Genomic DNA, 18,331 nt, shown 5'->3' on the forward strand with positions numbered 1-18,331 from the left:
AAAGCAATTAAAAATATTGAATTTCTTAAACTCGTCTTCAATACACCTAGTTGATCATAGGACAGGCCGATAATAGTAGGTACTGAAAAATGTGGTTATTTTAAAATGCTTTTGTTCGGTTAAAACCTTAAAATCTACCAACGAAATTTAACATCCAGACGAGTATGAACGCTGCTGTCGTATGTTTTGTTTATTTTTATGACAATCGGCGTACTAACGTAAATCCAATTTTTCTTCAAATGCTCTAAAAAAACGTACTAATAATAATGTATCATTATGAAATGAATAAAAATTTTATTTCTAGGAAATATTGTGGGGTGTCGGTTTTTCCCACAATTCCCCTAATTGCTGCTCAAGTGCCAAAAGAATGGCGGAACAAGGGAACTTAAGCATACCATTTCCGACCATTGTGACGTGCCTACTATATGCAAATTCACAGTCAGTACCATCAACGATTGAGTAAATCTGACTAAATCTAAACCGAGAGAAAGCGGACAAAGTGACTCCCAAGTAACAGCAGTCTACGTAGCCATTGGAACTCCAACAAGAAGAAAAATTCAATCTATCTTCTGACCTCGCACAAAGCAAAAAACTCGCTACGCTATAGGCACCACTGAAGCAAGTCAGCGCTTTGTTCTGCATTCAGTGCACAACAATGCCCCCGGCTGCGCAGTGAAATGAGTTTGCCAAAGGAAACAAAAGTGCCCGTGCTACGGAATAATACGATTTCGATCGATTTTAATAAAACTCGTGTTAGACCCACAGCTCAAGAGGTGGAACAACTAGTTAAAGTTAAAATAGAGCATAACCTCACCAAAGTTACGTACATTCAGCTACACCATGTCGAAAATTGTGTTTTGATTACGTGTACATGTTTAGCACAGGCAGAAAATTTCATTGCAAAGATCAACATGCAAAACGAGTTCGAATTTTCTAACACCAGAATCAAGATCGCCGTGTATATGGAAAACGAAATGGCGGACGTTCATATCCATGATTTGGCACCGCGCACTAAGGAAGGTTACATCAAACGAATTATGTCGCAATACGGAGAAGTAAATTCTGTCACGAATGACACTTTGAGAAATTTTTTCGCCAATATTCCCAACGGCATTCGTATTGTGAGGATGCGAGTGGCTAAACCAATACCTTCTTACATGACTATCGAATGCAAATCACCGAAGGCTGGCGTAACATATAGGCAAACAACGCTGATCACATATTTCGGGCAGATCCCAACATACCAATTCTTTAACCAGACAGCCTACTACGGAAAAACTTGCGACGAAGCAATTAATCAAAACTCAAGCCACCGACAGTTGCAGATACAATAAAATCAACAACCCAATTAACCAATAATGAAGGGACAACTGCTCCCAAACCAACTAGCATCACCAATAAGAAAGCAAATACCGATGAAGAGCCTCCGACCGTGAACAGCAAGACTGCTTGGTGATATGGATGTGAACGATAACGCGAGATAGACTGAATGACGCCCAGGCTACAACGGATAAGGCAACTAATGCTTCACTGTCTAGGAAAAGGATATCAACACGGAGCAGCAAACTGCATCAACAAGATTTAAGAGGCAGGTATTGCTTATATTTTTTTATTGGAAAAATTGCTCTTCTGTCGAAATGATCTGATGCACTGTGGGAAACGTTTAGTCTTCAATACCGGTGAGAAGTGTAAAATGTCATCTGAATCGAAGATTGTCTTTTTGAGTCTTCTTAGTATTTGTAATCCCTTCCTTGCGTGAGATGCTATATTGCATCACCAGATATGAATTAGGCAATTTTACCGAAAAAACTTTCTTGAACATTTTCGAACTGGTTCTTTTGTTTGATGAACGGAGCATAAATCAAACTATTCACAATTTGATAAGCCATCATGTGGGCATCATAAAAATGCTGAAATAAAACTCTTTTCATTTGTACCTCGCGGGGAATGGGTTAAAAAATCAGTTTTAGCAGTTTATGGACAAACATTTCGTGAAGAGGTTCAGGAAACCTATATACTTGGCTACGATTGAATATAGTTTAATGAATATTTATTGGAAATTCCAGTTTACTGAACTGTCCTGTACTAAATCGTTGAGTTCTCGTCAGTTATGTACTAGCAGCTTAGGATGCACTCCAAAGTTGAAACAGGTACCAATACGATAAACAATCAATCTGCTCATATCATCGATATTTAAAGCACTTTGCCCCATAAAATGCACAATTCTCAATAAATCCTGTGCGTTTCTGTTTGACAGGTCACGGAGATCAGTGACACCCGCCCGGGCAAAGTAGCTTCATCCGGTCGACCGACCAATAAATGTTTACCGAACGTGGCCCGCGCGTACATCAACAACCTCCACGCGAACTGATTATATCCAATTAGCGTGCTTGATTCCCATTAATCAGCTGGTTGAGCAGCGGCAGACAGCATCACGTAGGTATAGACGAAAATTAATCGGCCAGTGTGTGTATGTGTGTGTGTGTGGTAAAAAGCTGCCCCGTCATACCCCAGCGGAAAGGGTTGGGGTCATCTGGGATCAGGTAGGCTGATGCGAAACGGATTGCTTGAAGTATCATCTGTACCAACACGCGTACAAATGTCCCGGGGCGTCAGATTTGTTGCTTGAATGCATCGATATACATTGTATTTACTTTGTTTAACGCTAATTAACGCATCACACTTCCGCTGGTATGATCGACCACAACCAGACACAGGTTCATTTGGTGTGCAAAAAAACTTTATTCACATATATAAAGCTGTCTTATATTCAGACTAAATCGTTCTACCGAAAAGAACATGTATGGTATTGTTGCTGACAGTCTATTGTCTACAGACTTTTGATACCCTAACACAGTAGACCAGGAAGCAGTACCCGGTCAGAAGGAAATAACATTATTACAGTGAAAACCCGTTTTTATCAGCCCCTAATTTTGTCAGGTTTTCGACCCGATTTCGTTAACCAGCCAGAGTTATGAGACTATGTATACGGAATAATGTTAAATATTTTCACAGCATCGGTTTAAAAAGAAAAATATATAAATATGTTTTGTCATTGCCCCCATTTTGTCAAGCAAACTTACACCAAAGGGGCTGATAAAAACGAGTCTTCGATGTATTACTAAATGAATGGTAATTAATTCAATTTAATTATATAATACATATAACAGTTGAAATAACTGTAAATTGTAAAACAGATTTTTACACATAATATTGGATTTTTGTGTTTTCGATGCATCTCATCAGTAACTAGCTTCAACTAGGGACCGGCTAGTTGATAAATCAAAATCAGCACCATAATGGCACAAGTTAGACACTGTATCCAAACAGTCATACAATTACGGATCGTGTTGATTGCTCCGATGAAGTTTTAATCGCTGTGTATCGCACTATTCGACGCGTAATTCAATTCGTATCGTAAATATAGTAGAGTTTGAATGTGCTTTGTGTTTGTTTTCGTAAAAAAGCAGCGGAAGATCCAATTTTAACCCGGGCCCCGTGGTGGTGGAGGAACGCTACGTGGGAAGCTGAGCTGCAAGCAACCGGGCGGGTCATAGGTGGTGGATAATGCTTAATCGCGATAGCAACTAGTTGTGATTCGCGACCCGAACCAGCAGCGGGGGCTGACTGCGGGTGTGGTAGGACGAGGTAGTGGGCCCTATACGTCCTAGGCCTAAATACCACATGCCCTAAAGCAGCCCTGACAAGGCGAGCCAGTGCCGCCTTTAAATAAGCGCTTAGCCCAAATCCCTCTCCTCCCGTTATCCTTCCTTCCTTCCTTCCTTCTGCGGCTGTTCGCCCATCTAAATACGGAAGCTGTTCTTCAATGTCAGCTTCTTTCACCGAACAGCCTAGATAAGCCATGTAGTGTCGGTAGTGGTTGTTTCAACCGGCTAAGAATTACACTACGGACTACCTGTTTCAGTGGTAAAAATCTACCAAACAGGGAACCCCAATTCCATAGTGTCATGCGACCCGTGCTATGGGTAAAATTGTTGAGGGGGTTTAAAACATTCTCAATGGCGAACGGAGCCTGGGAAGAGTCGGGCGAACTCCCCAGTACGCTGCATTACGCAGCGGAACGTTCACTCTACACACCGATTTTTTTCACCGATGATCCACTTAATTTTGCCGAATTTTTGTTGGCTGGGGGTTTGCAGAGACTCTCGGCTGATGGTAGTTCGGTGAAGTTTTGTTGAGTCTCGATTATCAAATTTCGATGTGTACAGATGAACCTGCCCAGAGGCCGTGTGGTATCCGGCCTAGAATTGAGCCACTGGAGTCCTGCTGCCATGTCGTAGGAGGCGACTGAAAGTAGGAGACCCTAAGTCAAGGTGTAGTTCCGTGCCGAGGACTTAATGATTGGAGGGTCTAAAATATGCCAGTCGCGCACGGAGCATTTTGGGTTTTGCCCTTGCTGTGTTATGCGAATCTCTGACACAGTGGACCATTATTTTCTTCGCAAATCGTGGGAATCAAATGATCATGTCCCATTTAAACCTGATATGGCTCGCTAAATGCGTTAACATCCCAACTCGCTTGGTGTCCTCTAGTTGTTGTGCAATTTGTGTTGGAGATGAAATGTACAGTTCTCTAATCAACAATGGTTAGAATAGCACAAGTCAATCTCCAACATAAACGTACAGCAACTATGAATTTATCTCGACTCATGCAGGAAGGTAAAGCTTCCATAGCATTGGTTCAAGAACCGTATTTCCATAAAGGAAACTTCTATTTTGGAAAGTTACTTAACACTGCCTTCATTGCTTACAACAAGACAGGCATGACTAACCCACGTGAAATGCCTCGTGCTTGCATTCTTGCAAATAAGGCTATTGACGCGTGTCTCATATCGGAGCTCACAACTCGCGATATCTGTGTTGTCACAGTTACATTGACTGTCGGAAACGTAGACAAAAAATATATATACTGTTCAGCATACCTACCGCATAACGAATCATCTCCTTCTGATGATTTCAAAAGCGTTGTATCATATTGTAGCAGAAATGGGCTTCCGCTCATTATCGGCAGTGATGCGAATGCTCATCACATCATTTGGGGCAGCTCAGACATCAATCTGAGAGGCTCTGAACTGATGGAGTACATAAGTAGTACAAATCTCCATATTCTGAATGTGGGAAACCGACCAACTTTTGCGAGGTCTGGGAGGGAGGAGGTGTTAGACATAACACTTTGCTCTGATAGAATTTTGCATGAACTGGGAAATTGGCAGGTTCCAAATGAAACTGAACCGTCTCTATCCGATCATAAATATATATTTTTCGAGCATTTTGATGTCACCTTCAATGTGGTGACATATCGTAATCCTAAGTCTACAAACTGGGACCTCTTTTTGGAAAACTTAGCGACTAAATTTCATGGATATTTTCCAACAATTAGTCACCTAGACGACTTAGATGACGTCGTGGATACGACAAACTCATTCATATTAGCATCCTACGAAGAAGCTTGTCCACTTCGTACTGTTAAATCGACTAGGGGAACCCCTTGGTGGAGGGCTGAGCTTGATAGAATGAAGAAAGTTATGAGAAGAGCTTGGAACCGGCGTCAGTGTGATGACTCCAGGGCTTTCAGGTCAGCTCGTAGTGCATATAAGAAATGTCTTAGATCTGCAGAACGGGCTGGCTGGCAAAGCCTATGCACTAATGTCTCTAGTCTGAACGAGGCTAGCAGATTAAATAAAATTCTCTCCAAATCGAATGATTTTCAGATGAACTCCTTGAAAACCAGAGATGGTGTTTATGTGACAGACGAAAAAGATGCTCTTAATTGTCTCTTCGACACACACTTTCCAGGTTGTATCGATCCGGAGTTGATCAATGTTCACAGATCTCATTCTGGTGATTCGGACTCGTGGGCGCTAGCACGCACATTGGTTTCCACTGAATCGGTCAAGTGGGCAGTTGATAGCTTTGCTCCATACAAATCACCCGGAAAAGATGGAATACTTCCCGTGCTATTGCAAAAGGGATTTGATATTCTTAAACATGTCTTGAAAAAGATTTTGCTTTCCAGTCTTGCTACCGGGTATATCCCGAAAGCATGGCGAGAAATAACTGTTAGATTTATTCCCAAAGGGGGGCGCTCAAGCTATGAAGAAGCCAAGAGTTTTAGGCCTATCAGCTTAAGTTCTTTTCTTCTGAAAGCTTTGGAACGGATAATCGATCATCACATCAGGAACGTTAGTTTAGTTGAATATCCTCTGCACAAAATGCAACATGCATATCAGTGTGGGAAATCCACGATCACTCTGCTTCACGATGTTGTTTACAACATTGAGAAAGCCTTCTCGCTCAAGCAATCTAGCTTGGGTGTATTCCTAGATATTGAGGGTGCTTTTGACAATGTGTCCTTCCAGTCTATTCTGGAAGCGACGCGCGGTCATGGGATACCTGCATGTATCTCAGGTTGGATAAACGCAATGCTTAGTAACCGCATACTTTGCTCGTCACTGCGACAGGCTGAGATACGGAAGTTGAGTATTTGCGGTTGTCCTCAGGGCGGCGTTCTGTCACCTTTGTTATGGAACTTAGTAGCTGACGGCTTGTTGAAGAAACTCAATGAGCTTGGATTTCCAACCTACGGGTTTGCTGACGATTACCAAATACTAATTACTGGATTTTGCATCGGAACAATCTTTGACTTGATGCAACAGGCATTAAGAGCTGTCGAACAGTGGTGTCGACAAGTTAAACTATCAGTTAACCCAAGCAAAACTTCAATGGTTCTTTTCACGAAGAAGCGAATAACAACCGGGGTTCGTCCCTTGCAGTTCTTTGATTCTGAGCTGCTGTGTGCAGATCAAGTCAAATACGTTGGAGTCATATTGGATTCCAAACTGAATTGGTCTGCTCACATTGAGTTCAGAGTCAAGAAAGCGTGCATGGCCTTCGGGCAGTGCAGACGAACTTTTGGAAAGACCTGTGGTCTCAAACCTAAATACATCTATTGGATTTACACGACAATTGTACGTCCAATACTGTCATACGGATGCCTTGTGTGGTGGCAGAGGGGAGAGGTGGTGACAGTCCAGTCAAAGCTAAACCATCTGCAAAGAATGGCGCTCATGGCGTTGACTGGTGCTTTCACCACGACTCCGACTGCTGCTCTTGAGGCACTTCTAAATATCAAACCATTACACATACACTTAAAACAAGAAGCACTATCATGTGCATACAGACTGCAGGTTACTGGGCTTTGGAACAGTAATCATGTTGATCTTGCTACCAGTCATACACGATTGTGGTCACAAATGGTTACATGGGGTGAAGATATTCTTGCTCCCAGCGATATTACACTCACTTGTAGTTTTCCTTACAGGACATTCCATGTTAAGATTCCCTCTCGAGAGGAGTGGTTGTCTGGCTTTATGGAAAGACAACAACAAACGCAAGTGGTTTGTTACACTGACGGTTCTCTGATGGAGGGACGTGCTGGTGCTGGTGTCTACTGTCGTGAAATGAGACTGGAACAATCTCACTCACTAGGTAGATACTGTACTGTATTCCAAGCAGAAATCTTTGCGATTATGTGCGGGGTGCAATCGGCCCTTCAACTGAGTTTGTCCGGCAGAGTTATAAACTTCTGCTCCGATAGTCAGGCTGCAATCAAGGCCCTTAGCTCAGACAAATCCCGGTCCAAGCTAGTGATCGCGTGCCGAACCCAAATCGAAGAACTAAGCATTGTCAACACTATCTACCTTGTCTGGGTGCCCGGACATTGCGGTATTACTGGAAATGAATGGGCTGACGAATTGGCCAGGGCAGGTTCAGCGATTGACTTCATTGGTCCTGAGCCCGCGCTGCCAATTTCGACAAGTTGGATAAGGGAAAAAATACGGTCCTGGGCTTCGTCCGAGCACCGCAATTATTGGAGAAATCTACAAACGTGTCGCCAAACAAAGGCGTTTCTAGAACAACCATGCCCAGTGGTTTCGAAAAATCTCTTACATTTTTCGAAGCTCCACTGCGGCATGCTGACCAGGGCTTTAACCGGCCACTGCAAACTCAATTATCACATGGCAACTATTCAGCGCGCTGAGTCTTTTTCATGTGATCTTTGTGAATCCGACTACGGAACTTCATATCATCTGATATGCAACTGCCCAGCGCTAGCGCAATTGCGATTACGAGTCTTCAGCCGTCCTTATATAGACGAAACCATGTTTGGTCGACTGAAACTCAGAGACATACTAAAGTTTCTTATTCAATGTGGTAAAGAGCTTTAGGCTTATTCGCAGGCAAGTTGAACTACTTGTGAGTTTAATTTACCTGTTGTTTATTTTTTGTTTTGTGCTGTTTTTCCCACCCTTCCAAGTCTACTTCCCCACACCTCCTTGTCCTTTCCTTCCGCTCAGGAAATGATGAAAACACACGGCAAGGCACAAATCCCCGACTATGTACGGGGAACGTGCCATTTGAGCCAATATATTCTGATTCCTGATTGTATTTACTTTGTTTAACGCTAATTAACGCATCACACTTCCGCTGGTATGATCGACCACAACCAGACACAGGTTCATTTGGTGTGCAAAAAAACTTTATTCACATATATAAAGCTGTCTTATATTCAGACTAAATCGTTCTACCGAAAAGAACATGTATGGTATTGTTGCTGACAGTCTATTGTCTACAGACTTTTGATACCCTAACACAGTAGACCAGGAAGCAGTACCCGGTCAGAAGGAAATAACATTATTACAGTGAAAACCCGTTTTTATCAGCCCCTAATTTTGTCAGGTTTTCGACCCGATTTCGTTAACCAGCCAGAGTTATGAGACTATGTATACGGAATAATGTTAAATATTTTCACAGCATCGGTTTAAAAAGAAAAATATATAAATATGTTTTGTCATTGCCCCCATTTTGTCAAGCAAACTTACACCAAAGGGGCTGATAAAAACGAGTCTTCGATGTATTACTAAATGAATGGTAATTAATTCAATTTAATTATATAATACATATAACAGTTGAAATAACTGTAAATTGTAAAACAGATTTTTACACATAATATTGGATTTTTGTGTTTTCGATGCATCTCATCAGTAACTAGCTTCAACTAGGGACCGGCTAGTTGATAAATCAAAATCAGCACCATAATGGCACAAGTTAGACACTGTATCCAAACAGTCATACAATTACGGATCGTGTTGATTGCTCCGATGAAGTTTTAATCGCTGTGTATCGCACTATTCGACGCGTAATTCAATTCGTATCGTAAATATAGTAGAGTTTGAATGTGCTTTGTGTTTGTTTTCGTAAAAAAGCAGCGGAAGATCCAATTTTTTTTTTAAATTTCGTTTATATAACACGGCTTTATGCTTATACATTACAATTTTTTTGTAAATTTAAATGCAGTGATACTGGTTGTCCTGTTCATCTTATCCACACAGTTTTCCAATGTGTAGTGCTCCATTTTAGAAGCTTGGGATTCTGGCTGTTGGTATTAAAGTTTGAGAAGTTTGCTTTCCATAGTCAAATTTCTAAGTGGGTTTAAGAGGTAGAATAGTATCTGATACAAAAAAAGTAAATCGGTCACAAATATTTGTCACATAAAATTCGAAGTTTGATTCAATGATCGCCCGGATAAATTAACATAGACGCAACAGAAATCACGAAAAAGTCGTTGCATCTTTCATGCGAATTGAACGATATCGATTTATTAAAATATAAGCAATACTTCTCTTAGCCGGTAATCTGGAGTTTAAGTTGTCTATTTAGTCAATCGTATAAATTCAACAAAAGATAAATTTATCAAATGCTCGGCAGTCGGCTGCCCAGAGCAATTATTACATGATGACACTGCTGGAAAACTTACTAACAAATTCCATCTTTCCCGTGATATATGTGGAGATATAGAGGATTCCTATGTATCTAGCAGCGACTTTCCATCCCCAGAAGATCTCCATTCGGACCGGCATCGGTATTGTACCAGAGCAGAAGAAAATAACTGCGGAATACTAAATATAGGTATCAATACCATCGACTGTTTACCACAATATTGTATTAATGAGCTCTACATAAGAGATAAAATACAAAAAAAAAAAATAACAGACATGTTCTACAAATAACTATTTGATAATGAAACGAGTTATTATAATACCTGAATAATAATAAAACATTTTTCAACCTTCCACTAACAAAATTCACTCCATGGAAGTATTCGAGAAGATATTGATTTGGTATTTGTAAAAATCACTGGAACACATAAATAATACTAAAATGAAGTATTATACCTCATTGAGGTATTAAGCAGGTATTGAAAAATGTTTTTTTCAATACCTGCCTAATACCTCAATGAGGTATAATAACCAATTAATACCAAGTTTTGGTATGAATACCAAAAAAAAGTATGCTCGGATTATTATCCAGTTATTTTCTCCTGGTCGGGTAGGGATCAATATGGATTGATTAATGTGGTTCATCGTGTTAGTCAAAAGCGTGCTGCCGCAATAAATGTTGTGCAATTTCATTTGGATATGACCAATACTGCCGCTCTACGCATAATTGTCCCATGTATATAGGGAATCCTATACATGTCCCATGTATATAGGGAATCCCATAGAACATGGGACAAATATGCTTATAACGGCAGAATAATGAAGTAGCAACCTCGGGCGATCTTTTATGCTTATACTTATGTAACTTGTTGTGGGTTTAAGTGATGTTAATGTCACAGTAAATTGTTCTCTAGGAAATACTGAGAAAAAAAAGTAGAACAAAGCTATACTACTGGACTGAAATTAAGTAACCAAATGAAACTAATCTCACGAAGTGCGAGAGCGTGGAGAAAACGGCAGAGCGTGTGGTCTGTGACTGCCCCAGATTCGATGAAGTGCGAGGCGAGCTGCCGGCTCTAAATGAGGAAATACCATCGAACTGGAAACCATGCTCCACCCGGAATCGCTGGACTCGGTTGGATTGTTGGTCGTTCCACCGCTGGGGACAGGACCGAGTAGATCACGACGAAGTGGGGAGCAAAATGGCTCACAAAATCTTCGGTGTGTGGCAGTGACAGTTGTCAAAAATCTCGAAAAGCTGGCGAAAAGTAGACGATATCGTCTAATCTATATACTGCCCATAAAAGCATAAGAGTCCCATATTGAAAAAACAGCAAGCCGAGAAAAACGCTGTTAAAGATTTACATTTTCAACCTTATGAATGGGACAAACATGTTTTGGTATTTTGTCGATATTTTCTAAACAAACCTGATAGTTTTACTTTTACTTTTACTAGTGTTTCAGTGGTGATACAGAAGACAATCCAATAGATAACTCATCTTCGACAAAAATTTATATGGGACTCTTGTTCTCTTATGGGCAGTATATATCTTAGCATTCAAGGGTGCTCGATGACGCATTTGATATAGAATTTTCCGAAAACAAAATTGCGGGCTTAAAATGACGGACAACTTACGACTTATAGCTTATTTCCATTCAAAATCGACGGAATTTTTTGCGCTTTTAAAATTATACAGGGATTTTCCCAGATCTCTGAATTCAATTTCATATCTAACAAGGCAGCGTTTCGGGAAGCTAGGGCCGCTTTAAAACGGGAGATAAGACTTAGCAAGTCAGATTGCGACAAGGAGCTGTGCCGAGAAGTAGACGCCAATACCTGGGACAATGCAAAAATGAGGGGCTCGACAACGCCAGCAGAAATGTGCCCGGGTAAACTGAAGATAACCGTCGAGGGTCTTTTCCCGAAGCACGATCCAACTAACTGGCCACCGGTACCGTACGGCGAAGAAGAAGGAGCAAACACCGACGATCGGAAAGTGACTAACGACGAGGTCCCAAAGCATCGAAGTGCCTGAAATCAAAGAAAGCCCCCGGTCCGGATGAAATAACAGACGTGGTGCTGAAAGCTTCGATCCTGGTATATCCGGACATGTTCAGGATGGTGCTGCAGAAGTGTTTAAATGAAGGCAAGTTCCCCGAAACGACGACGGAGAGACGGAGAAATAGACGGAGAGAGAGAGAGCGCGCAACTTTCCAAGATGCAGTTCGGATTTCGAAAAGGAGTATCGACAGTGAAGGTAATTCTGACAGTGCTCTAGGGTTCCGGAAAGGCATCTAAACAAGAGCGAAGAGAAGATCGATTCTGAGCTGTGGTCATGATAGATGTGAAGAATACATTTAACAGTGCCAACTAGGAAGCCATCGCTGCAGTGCTGCACAGAATGTAGGTTCCCTATCTATGCCAGATCCTGAAGCAGGGCCGGCGGAAAGCGTGGGTAGTATGGGTAGTACTACCCACTCGAAAATAACCGAGTGGGTAATTACCCACTCGAAATTTTGAACCATTTCAAAAATTTAGATGTGCAACGCATGTATCTCGCACTACACACATTTGAAAACATCGATGTACCACAATTCCATTTGCTCAAACGAACGTGATTTATTGTGAATGTAATGTCAGCGTGTGCATTGCGAAAAGGGAAAAAATCCTTACTAATGGACCCCTCACCCTATGCTTTCTACCCACTCGGGGGTAAAGTGTTTCGCCGCCCCTGTCCTGAAGAGCTACTTCCAGAACAGAGTGCTACTGTACTAAACGAGCGAAGGACTGAAATCAATGCGAGTCACAGCGAGCGTTCCTCAGGGCTCCATTCTCGGTCCAACTCTTTGGAACGGGATGTACAATGGGGTCTCAGCACTGTGCTTGCCTAGTAAAGTAAAATCGTGGGTTTCGCGGACGACGTGTCACTAACTGTGATGGTTAAAGCTGTGGAGGTATCGGTGACAATAGACGAGCCCGAGAGCTGCATAAACGCGGTCAAGCTGCAGATCGACGTCGGAGGGCATGTGATTGCATCGAAACGTGCACCGAAGCAGTTGGGAGTAATGATCGACGATCGGTTGAGCTTTAACAGCCACTTTGACTACGCCTGCGAAAATTCGGCGAAGGCAACGAACGCAATAGTCGGCGGTTCGAGAAGCAGCACCAGACGCCTGCTATCGTTTCGTCATCGAGACGAAAGCTGAACAGCACATTCCGGCTGATGGCCGTCGCGAGTGCATACAGAACAATGTTGTCGGAGGCAGTATGCGTTATCACCGAATAGTTGGAATGCTACCAGCGGAGAAATTCGCGTGATGCAAGCAGACTGGTCCGAGCGGACTCGTTTGCTAAGTGGCAGCATGAGTGGGACAACTCGGAGAAATGAAGGTGGACCCACTGACTCATCCCAAATGTGTCTGCTTGGGTACATGGAAGCATGGAGAGGTGAACGTCCATTTGACGCAGTTTTGTCCGTGCACGAATGCTTCCGGAAGTACTTGTATCGGTTTGGACAGGCTCCTTCACCCCTTTGCCAGGAGTGTGCGAACGTGTAAGGATACCGGAACACGTAGTATTCGAATGCCTTAGTTTCGAAGAAGTTCGTAGGGGTTTTTCTGGTGTGACAGGGGACAATAGCGTTGAAGATTTGTGCCACGACGAGTATACCTCGGACGCTATCAACAGAGTGGTTACGAGTATACTCTCTGAGCTGCAGAGGAAGTGGCGAATGGATCATTCAAAGTAGCGCCATTGGGCAGAAAGTCGCCGTGAAACCACTAATCAGGTTTTCAGAGAAATTCCGGAACTCTCCGTCGGTGTAGACTAGGTTTACCGCCGGGCATCAATAAAGTAGTATGCGACGTAGCAACTGGTTCGGGTCGTCGGGGCGCCAGTGAACCGGACGTCAGGCTTCACTGGGATCGCCGAATCGATCTACCGGGCAGCTCGTGATTAGGCTAGATTAACCGCCGGGAATTAGACCAAGTAGACCGCGTTGAATAGCTAGTAGTTGGTCGTTGAGGCGCCAGTGAACCGAAAGCTACGCTCCACCCGAAATCGCTGGATGGACTTCAGCACTTATTGGCTTGCCCGTTGAATAGACTAGGTCTACCGCCGGGGACTAGATCGAGTAGTTCGCGAACAAGATTTTAGTAAAGTCGAGAGCTGAATTGCTCATCGAGGAAGGGGGCGGAATGGAACGAAAGGGTAACCAAAGAGTTGCGGTGCTATATGACACCGAACAGGGACTCAAAGGGCTCAAAAAGTTGTGGAGTTAAAACCAAAGATGAACTCTCCGTCGGCGTAAGCTAAATTCACCACCGGGAACTAGAATGAGAAGACAGGTCACTACCAGTCGCGGGTCGTCGGAGCACCAGCGATCCGGACACCCTGCTCTACCGGAATCGCCGAACTGACCTCGACACCTGGTTGGTTGGCTCGGTTTCGGGAGGACTTCTCTCGCCGGGGAATTCTCCATCGGAGTAGGTTAGGGAGTTGCGGTGCTGTATGGCACAATGGAGCCGAGTTGTGGTGCTACATGACACAAGGAAGCCGAAGGGCTCGGTAAATTAGACAATCTGAAATTTGTCGCCCAGATTGTCTTCGTAGGAGAAGAACATTAAGTCTCGACCCACAGCTAGCTTTCCGACTGCGATGGTCTGTATGGATGGTAGTGGGTGTAGGAGTGGTGCTGTAACCCTATTGAAGGAACTAACCGCGAAGTAGTTGACAGGGCTTTTTTGAAAGTTTTTTAGCGCTCTATAAAACACGCACACACATACAGACATTTTTCGAACTGGACGAACTGAATCGATGGGTGTAAGAGACACTACCCTCCGGGATTCGGTTAAAAAGTCGGGATTCCGAATGATTGCATAACCTTTCTATAAGAGAAAGGCAAAAGGTTATATGTGGAACCCCCTAAATTTAAGAAATTTGAAATGTAAAATGAAGAAATTGGCACCTTTAAGCTAATGCAAGCGTGCTTTATCAAATAAACGAATTGAATAAAAATAACTGTATATTCAGGGGACAACCAGAGTAACCCAGCCAAACATTCGCATGTAACGCCATGTACCTTTATATTTTTTTGGAAACCCAATTAGCTTATTCACCAACCGACATAACACCCACAAAATGAGCCGGATGAACTTCTTCTGACAATTCTCGGTGGTTTGTTTATTAACATGGGAATGTCCAGCTTATCGAAAGCTTTGCTGAAGTCAGTGTAAAGAGCTTCTATATGATTTCCTTTATCCATGGCATTTAACGCGTAATCAACAAATTCTAAAAGGTTTGTACTAGTTGAACGGCCTTTAAAAAACCCGTTGTGAATTTGTTATTTTATGTTTGACTTGGTTGAAAATGGTTTTATTTATGATGGATTCGAAAAGTTTGGGAAAGCAAGACAGAATGGCAATTCCACGATAATAGCGAATATCAGATTTTTTACCCGATTTATAAATAGGTATTAAGAAAGATTTTTTCCAATCTTTTGGGAAAATACCAGATTCTAGTGACTTATTGAACAGCCAGAATAAAGGTGACGTAAGCTCAATTGCTAAATTCTTTATGAAAGCAGGTGGAATTCCATCAGGTCCTGAGCCTTTAGTGGCATCTAGATCATTGAGACCAGACAAGATATCTTGAACATTAATGTGACTAACACCTACATCCCTTGAATAATCAGGAAAATAAGAAAAACATTCAAAGTCACGATCATTGTCTGAATGGTTAGAATAAGTTTCTTGAAAAAATGTTGCGAAGAGATTACAAATATCTTTTGAAGTTTCACCCTCTTTCCCATCTAAAGACATTTTTGATGGGAAGTTGCATGAATTCAACGTAGTTTTGATGTAATTAAAAAAGTTTTTTGGGCATGACTTGATCTCATTTTCAGTTTTTGCATTATATACAGTTAGTGCCGAAGAAATAGCCAAAGTTAGTTGGTCACGAATGTTAAGGTATTTTTCCAAATTATCCTGATTATTGTGTTTTCTGTAAATTTTGTGAGCTTTTTGCTTCCGATTTTTCAAATTAATAATTTCCTTGTTGAACCAAACTGGATTTTTGGATGCATGATTTCGTCGTTTTTTCGTGAGTGGAACTTCCTCCTGTATTATTTGCCATAAAATATTATAAAAGATCTCCACTGCACATTCAACGTTCACTTGATTCTTTAAAAGGAACTGCCAATTAGCACTGCTTAATTTATATTTAATATTTTCATAATTTGCTTTTCTATAATCGAAAACGTCCTCGAAGTCACAATCAATGAAATTATGATTCTTGTGCACTAAAATAGAGAATTCTATTGCTGTGTGAAACGTTTCATTTTTCCATAAGGGAGAATGAGATTCATCAACACAGAAATCTTCATTAATGTTTGTTAATAGCAGATCTAAATAACGATTGTGTTGATTTTTTTATATAGTTTATTTGATTGAGTCCTAGCAATGCAATTTTCTCAAACATATATTGTAATGTTTCGTTTTCACCAACGACAGGAAGTAGAATGCCCTCATTTTCAGAGTCAGGAATAAAATCTAAGTTGCGCTGATTAAAATCACCATAAATATGAACTTTAAATTCTGGAGGAAAATTAGAGATTATTTCTTCAGCTGCTTGAAAGAAAATCTCATATGTTGATTTGCAAGCTAGGTCCGGTGGAAAGTACACTGAGACAAAAATGTGGATTTCATCAGCGATATGTGCTTTAACCCATACATGTTCAAATTCTTTGAATTTTGGTGAGACAATAAAATCGGAATTAAATATAGATGAAACTGCGATGAGAACTCCTCCGCCTGACATTCTTTGGGTTAGCCGTAAATCACGATCATCTCTAAAAACATTATAGTCACTACCAAAAACCTCTTCACTTTTTACATCCTCATTCCAACTTGTTTCGGTACCTAGAGTTATCGAAAATGAGGAGCCTAATATATTCTTATGGATTTCGTTCATCTTTACGGCGCTCCTCATTCTATTAAAATTTTGACAGTAAACCAAAATTTCAGTGGCTTTCGAAGAAGTTGGTTGTGATTCGTTATTCGTAAAAATATTGTTTAAAACTATTGTACTGTTACCAGCTGCGTCATGCTTGTTCTGGTCTGCCTCTGAGAAGTGCGTTAAAATTGGCGAAAACACGAACGTTCACAGGAGCAAGATGAACAATGATGTTGATTGTTATGGTGATTGTTGTTAAGACCATTGTTGTTTCTATTGTAAATGCTGTTTCTGTTGTTATTGTTGCTGTAACTGCTGTTTCTGTTTTCGTTGTGGTTGTTGTTATTTCTGTTGTAGTTGTTGTTGCTGTTTCTGTTGTAGTTGCTTATTCTGTGATTATTGTTGTTGTTGTTGTTACTGCTGTTAATGTTGTTGTTTCTGTTTCCGTTGTGGTCGTTATTGTTTATGTTGTGCCTGTTTCTATTGCAGTTGTTGGTGGTATTATTGGACTTGTAGCTGTTGTTTTTGTTGCTATTGTTGTTGTTGTGATTATTGTTATTGTTGTACTTATTGCGGTTCCTGTTCTTATTGCACTTGCTATCTTTGTTGTTGTAGTTGTTATTGTTCTTACTGTTGATATTGCTGTATTTTGTACCCTGTTTTCTTCTCGATTTTTTACTCTTTGCTGCTTTATCTTTCTCTTTTTGTTGTTTAATACGACGCTGTTACATGGGAGTTACGTGAGTACGAATATAAAAGATGAGCCCCCCTTTGCACTCGAACTCATGCAACTGACAAAGTAAACAAACAACCGAGAATTGTCAAACATGAACTTCATTCATCATGAGTCCATTCGTGTCGTCATTTTGTAGAACTCAATAAGGTTCATGGATACTAGGTTCATTATTCATAAGCTCAGAACTTGGTCACGGTTTTCGTAAATTGTTTAGTTCATGAAATCGTATTTTTTCCTGAATTTTTAAACGGATTTTTTCCGTATACTTGGTTCCTGCTGACTTCTAAAATTTAGATTATATTGAAAGGGCTATTCGTGATACATTTAGGAGCGAATATGCAATTTACTGGGAAAATGAAATAATAATCACAATTCAATTAACGTTGTAGAATTGACCTATTATCCGGCCGGGACCACCCGGAAATTTAGGTTCGCTTGTGATGCGCAGCAAGCGCCGGCATTATTTTGCGGCCAAGTAACTTGATTTTGCACAATTGGCGGTAAATTTGAATAATACAAAGTGCTCGTTAAAACATTCTCATTGTCAGGATTTACGCCCGGCTCAGTTGGGATTCGATAAGCGCAAATCTCACTGTACCGATTGAAGTGCATTGCCTGGAACGCATGGAACGTGCCGCACGATTCCACCGATTGCCGCTTTGGCAGGTTCGTTTCTTTGTTCTAGCAGACGGTAATTAGTTTCGCTTATAGTTGAACCGAAGAACCCTTGATGAGACACATCGTCACCGATTGGGTGATTGGTGTCTACTACTGCACTGAGCCTAGCACCATCGAGCCAGCAGGAAGGCACCGAAAGAATGATTATCATCCATGTTGCCATGTG

The sequence above is a fragment of the Topomyia yanbarensis genome, chromosome 1 (genome assembly GCF_030247195.1).
Source record: "Topomyia yanbarensis strain Yona2022 chromosome 1, ASM3024719v1, whole genome shotgun sequence".
In the NCBI taxonomy this organism is placed as follows: domain Eukaryota; kingdom Metazoa; phylum Arthropoda; class Insecta; order Diptera; family Culicidae; genus Topomyia; species Topomyia yanbarensis.